The sequence below is a fragment of the Staurois parvus genome, unplaced genomic scaffold, assembly GCF_062004578.1.
Source record: "Staurois parvus isolate SC_StPar_1 unplaced genomic scaffold, SC_StPar_1.0 ptg003713l, whole genome shotgun sequence".
Taxonomy (NCBI): domain Eukaryota; kingdom Metazoa; phylum Chordata; class Amphibia; order Anura; family Ranidae; genus Staurois; species Staurois parvus.
The window spans coordinates 39,333-46,001 of NW_028321509.1; the positions used below are offsets into that span (position 1 = coordinate 39,333).

At 39.3% G+C, this 6,669-nt stretch overlaps 1 long non-coding RNA gene across 1 annotated transcript; it reads right to left on the bottom strand.

Annotated features, from left to right (window-relative positions):
• Positions 1-1,980: 1,980 nt before the first annotated feature.
• LOC149427496 (uncharacterized) lies at positions 1,981-5,992 on the bottom strand. Its single transcript, XR_016311266.1, has 2 exons — positions 5,891-5,992; positions 1,981-4,495 (listed from the first exon to the last, which is right to left on the bottom strand). It is a non-coding gene; the product is annotated as an uncharacterized LOC149427496 (long non-coding RNA).
• Positions 5,993-6,669: the final 677 nt, after the last annotated feature.

Sequence of the window (6,669 nt, forward strand, 5' to 3'; positions counted from 1 at the left end):
ATGTACAAATTTTGCCCAATCATGTGAACCTCATGGTGCAGACATTATTTAACAAGCATGCAGAAGTCTTGCACCTTCCCTTGGTGCTGCAGTTGCCGGTCCTCAATATCATAGAGCCACTATGGTCAATTTTAAAGAACAAAGTTCAGCTCATTTTCCACCTTCGGCATCTCTGCAAGAACTGGAACGATTTTTATATGAAGAGTGGTCACAGATTTCATTATCTACCATCCAAGACCTAATATTTGCAAATTCCCAGAATTCAGGCAGTCTTGCATGCCAAAGACGGTCCAACACCATATCAGGTAATGATTTTGTTCTTTTACCTGGTTTCTCCATAATTTTGTCCAACCCCTGTAAGTGTCCCTTTCATTGCCATGTATTTCACATTCATCAGTGCCCCCTCATCTCCATGTGTTTCACATTCATCGGTGTTCCCTAATCTTCCCATGTGTCACAGTCTTTGCACAAGAGCTCGTGTCACATTCCTTATTATGGTCACTCTTTATCAAATCATTTGTTTTCCCTTTGTCATTCATTAGTGTATGTATATTGTATTCACTTCATCTCTACCTTTGTCACATTCATTAGGGCTCCTTGTGTGTCACATTTAGTAGTGCCCCCTCATCTCCCCATGTGTCACAATAATTTGTGTACTTGCATCAGCCTGAGTCACATTCTTTATAGTTACCCTTCTCTTTCTTTCACAGTCAGTTTCCTCTCTACCTTGTGTGCCCAAGTTTAGTTTATAGCTCTCTTTTTATTGTTTTTTTGTTTAAGTCAGCACAAGGGACAATACTTACATTTCATGAGAAGTGTCCTTTCTGGCCGATACCCAAGTCGAAATCTTCTGTCCTCTCCCTGGGTTTTACATTCATTAGGGGTTTCTCCATGTATCACATTAAAGCACAGTTCTGGCCCCCACCATCTCCCAAAAAAAAAAAAAAAAAAAAGAATAAAAGTCAGCAGCTACAAATACTGTGGCTGCTGACTTTTAATAGTAGGGCACTTACCTGTGCATGCATCTAGTGGTGTCCTCACCCCGAGCAGATTCTTCAATTGGCTGTCAGGTGATGGTGTCGCCATCTTGACTAAAGGGAACCTGTTTCCTACTATGCATGCGTTAAGCACGCTGTGCTTTGTGAATGGGCAGCAGTCCTCTGGGACCTTGGAAGTGTCTGAGAGGTCTATGGCGGGTGTCAAACTTCTGTGTCAATTTGCTGCGGTGAATTCACCCGGACGTGGGAGTGGGTACTGGTCAAACCAGGTACCTGCTTCCCCCCAAAAGATGCCAAATGTGGCAGTGGGGTGGAGGTTTTGAAGTAGAAATACGGAGCTTCCACTTTTGGGTGGAACTTCGCTTTGATTAGCATGTCCTGTCCCCCCTTACCTCCATGAGTGTGCTTTTTTTTTTTTTTTTTTAACCTCAGGCTTTCTATACAAGAGAGACAGCAAGGAGTCTACAAAGGGTATGTTTGAGATTAGTCCTCTTACACTAAAAGCATGTGTCATTGGATCATTACATTTTTACTAAGGACTAAGGTGTCTTAGTGCATGAAAAGCACTGACTGGATGAAAGATTGAAGAACTGAGTAGGTAGGCTGTGAACACTACTGGATATATATCAAGGGTTTTCGCAATGGACTAGGGAGAGTATGCATCTTTGAGGCTGGATTGCAGTGCGTTAACATGCATTGTGTTCAGGAAGCTCATTCATTTGAATGCCTAACCCACCAATATGCACCAGAAAAGGTACATGTAGTATTTTTTGCAACACAACGCACCAAAACACAGTAATATTTTAAAGCATGTTGTGGCCTGCTGCAACCTAGGTGCATTGGTAAGGTGGGTTAGGGTGCCATTAAGAATGAATAGCACTGCAGAGAATCATTTTGCATTTTTGAGGGTTGTCGCAGGGCAACAGTATGAACCCACTGACAGCTCTAATATCAGCCACAATACAAACATACAAAAACCAAATCTATGAAATCACAATTTATTTTAAAAAATTAAACAAAATGTTAAATAGCATTAAAATATAGTAACAGCATTTTCAAACATCAATATATTAAGTAACTTCATTATATAAATAGGAAACATATATACATATTAATAGGCTTTTAAACATTCAACTTTTAGAAATCGATAAGCACAGTATTAGATTTTTTCAAAAAGTGATGTGCAAAGTTTGAAACGTACCAAAAAACATGCAACGATATTCCAAATAAAGAGGATGTTCACCTACAACCTATGTTCTGCATGATGGATAACAGGTTTAGAGCCACAAAGCCCCTAAATTCCTCTACAGCCAGCAACAGATGGATTGAATTTCAGCCAGTTCAGCAGGGACCAGCCACGAATCTATCCATCTGTGGGCAGGCTGGTTGTACCAAACTTGTTCCACTTGGACTGATTTGGGTATAACTAATCTTAGAGAATTTTTACATATGATTTCTGCCAGCGGCTATAGACGCTAGCAGTAATAATTTTGTTCTGCCAGTTGGGACGTCTCCCTGCTGGCAGAACACAATAGCACTGTGGGAGGGGTTCCCCTATCAACACTGTGTTGATGAGGGATTCAGGCATATTTCTTTCCTTTCACCTGTGGTGGAAGGAAAGAAGAATTGTATAATCTAAGGCCTGCTTAAGTGATCTCCTCCCCTCATGGCTCTTTCTGTTCCTATCTGTGTCTTGGAAGATTTGCCTATTGAAGTCAATGGGCTGACATCCTAGTCTGGAAGGCAGAATCAGATAATCATTGGAGGAACTTTAAACTCCCCAATATAAAAGAGCAGTACTTTCTGGCCCTCTTCACATTATGGGTTATGTTACTGGATTGTTTTACCTAGTGCAAGAGCACGCTGTGGAAAAGGCAGTGCAGGCATGTTACCTGCTACTATAATAGTGACAATAAATGACACCTCAACGCACAGCACCTCAGTTCACATTACCTCGATGTTTAAATGTGAATTAGCCCTCAAGCTAAGCATGATTTTACACTCAACCATGCTTCATTTACTCTCGGCCTAAAAGGAGCATAGTTTTAGTAAGATTTTTCCTTTAAAGCCATGCCGGGCTCTGGTTATAGCATGTAACCTGGCCTTGAAATTACAGAGCAGGAACATGTAAGTTCCACCATGGTAACTAATTCCAGAGCATTCCAGGACCCAGATCTCCCTGGCAAAAAGCAAAGATGATTGAATATGCAAGCAATGACCAAACACTGTATGGTGCAGCTGGATTCTGTCCCATCCAACACCTTAGTGGTCAATACGGCGGTTGGCTAACAGTAAAAACCTGCTAGGTCTGGTCACTACAGACCTGTAGGGTGCCTGCTGTGTAATCTCATGACATAGTTACAAATTACGACTAGTCTACAGGTACATCCTAAGATGGGGGCTTTTTGGATACTTTTTGAAAATCCTAAAAAAGCATTTGTCATTCATGCCCTGTAGGGCAGTCGTTTTGTTGCGATTACCTGTAATGATCTGATATAAAGTATCAGAAAGTACAACTACTTTTCATAAGAAATTTGAATGCTGCCCACCTGGCATTAAACTCAACTTCTGCCCCGATCCAGCAATTGTTTCAGAAGACACCCATGTGGCTCAGAGCAGAGCTACAGTGAGGATCGCTGGATCAGAGGTTCAAGGAAAGTATAAAAGCAGGTGGGCAGACCACAGGTAGCTGGAGAGGAATGATTAAACTGAAAAAATATCCAGAAAAGTACGATTGTGCTTTAAATGTGTTTGGAAAATAATTTATTTTTTACAGTTTCCTTTCTAAGCAAAATATGGAAAAACACAAACTTTACAACAGCATGTTCTGGCCACACTGGGATTTCTATCCCCAGTAATCATAAGCCCACTAACCCAACTGGTTAAGGCAATAGGCTGGAGGTGCACAATCAGCTTCTGTTTAGCAAAGCTCACCACCTCCTTGTTGGTAATGGTAAATATGGAACTTTAAATAAATATTTTAAACTTTAACAGTTTAAGGGAAAAAAAAAAAATCACTCCAGATCCCCCTCCTTTTTTTTTTTTAGAACATTCTACCCATTAGAACATACAAAGAGGAGGTTAAAGAATAGAGCCTCACTGAGGCTACAGATCATAGATATGCAAATGGAAAGCACTGCCTCAACTTCCGCAATGACTGCCCTCACCAGTAAAGATGACTGAGCAGATTACAATCTTCTGTGAAATACCAGCTACAAGCACGATTTTAGATATAACCAGTTCATGTCACTTATACTGTCTTCTTTTGGTGATTGTCCAGTGTAAGAGTCCTAAATGACCCGCCAGAGTTACATGCTAGCGCATAAAAATGCACTTGGATGCCAAGAAATATTCTTTTAACACACGCCAATAAATGTGCAGGGCAAATCGGTACTTCATTTTAGAACCTCCATTTCTAAGTAGACAAAGGGTTCAGGAGTCTTCAACAGTTTTTCTTGTCATTTCATCTTGTTCGCTCTCAACTTTTCCAATGTCCTCTGTAAATTTAAAGCACGGTTAAAGCATTAGATAAGAAAATGACCAATGTTGTAAGAAGCTCTCACAGTTAATGGTAGACCGTGGTTGGAAGCTATGCTATGTTCCGTTCCTGAATCCCAAATATTTGCAGTACATAAAAGTGGGAAACTTTGGTATTACTTTTTCCATATGTATAAAAAATTTTAAATTCTTTTAAGAGCACGTTAACACATCCAGAAAGCCTAAAATGTATTATTATTATTACATCGAGTTTATATAGCGCCAAAGGGTTTGCTCAGCGCTGTACAATAGGGGGGACAATACATGGCACAGTACAACAAAAACAGACAGCGTACGAGGGGTAAGAGGGCCCTACTCTTTCAAGCTTACAATCTAGAAAATGTACCAGCATGATCAATACAACTAGAAGCACAGAACAGCGGCGCATTATGGAGTAGACGAGGACCTTGGGGGTGTGTAGAGGGAATATACCAAGATATGATGCATAAACCACTCTCCATGTGCATTACAGCTCTTCTACAACAAAGGTATCTGCTGCTTGTGCACACATCATACTGAACAACTAAAAGCATCATCAGCACCATGAAGACATGTCTATAAAAAAGCATCAGCATGGACATGTGGTTCAGTTTGATCTACGCACCCATTATGGGCTTTGGACTTTCCTTTTAGAGGTTTATTACAGCTGCAGAAGAGCATTACTTAGATGTAAATCCAAGTGAGGATTTACCTTAACTAACCATTCAATTTGGACCCAATCAGGCAGGTCCCAAAACTACATAGCTGTTGATAGAACTTACTGGGTTTGGAACTGGTTGTAACAGATAGTGATTCGCACGTTTGAAGCAGATTCTCCCTTGCAGCAGCTATGTTCTTTGGCATGAATCTTTCCCCAGCTTTTCTTTTCCTCCCTTGCTTCTGGGGACTCTTCCCCATTTGTCTTTCCTTGCTTACATGCTGATTTCTCTATCAAAACCCATGGCCATGTGAGCCTCTTCCATACTACATGGTTGACATTAGATATATAGGATTAGCACATTGACCCTCTATCAATGCACACGATATATAGCCGTGTACTATGGGACAATGTTATACAACCTTTCATTTCATGTTTACCCCAGTCTCCATGCTGTTCTAGACAACTCTTCGTTGTGCACACTCTTATGCCACATATTAACCAGTGCACCTATATCTTCCCAACACCCCCTTTGTGGGTATGTTGTACCTGTCTTTCCATTTGAAGCTTTATTCAATCTATTCTGTACACATCAGTACTAATTCATGTATGTGACTCGATGTTTCAGTAAAGTTGTTTTTGGTACCAGAATATGTTTTAACTTTTACCCTGCTTCAGTGGTTTTGTTTTTTTAAAAAAACAAAAATCCTCTCTTTACCTTTTTAAACTCTCTTGCTTTTTCCCTGTTCCTGGCATAGGCCTCCTGTCTCATCTTCTCTTCTTTCCTGGTTTTAACTTCATCAAGCCGATTGTATAAACTGAGGGAAAAGACAAAACACTAAAATATGAAAAAAACTGACATTTTCTTTATTAGCACACATCTTAAAAAAATTATTATTATGAAAATAATGAACACTTTAGGACCAGCTGCATAAACGGACTACCTAGTGACAGATTGCAGGTTGCAGCGTTTACATTTAACCACTTCCACCCCCTTCCTGACCAGGGCAATTTTCAGCTTTTAGCACTATCACACTTTGAATGACAATTGCGCGGTCATGCAACACTGTACCCAAATGAATTTTTTAACATTTTTTTGAGACAGATAAAGCTTCATTTTGGTGGTATTTATTCACCACTGGGATTTGTATTTTTTTTTGCTATGTAAAGGAAAGGTCTAAAAATGTTGAAAAAAAAGTGTTTTTTTTATAAAATTTTGCAAATAAATAATATTTCATCATAAATCTTAGCCAAAATTTATTCCGTTATCTTTTTAGTAAAAAAAAAAAAAAAATCCAAATTAGTTTATAACCAAAAATTATAATTTTTAAACATTTTTTTTTACATTTTTATTTTATTTTTTTATATTTTTTATTTATTTATTTATTTTTTTTACATACTGTCACCCTAGCAGTACAGTGTCACCATGGCGACACTGTACTACTTGGGGGGGGGGGGGGGGTGATGAAGATTTTTTTTTTTTTTTTTTTTTTACAC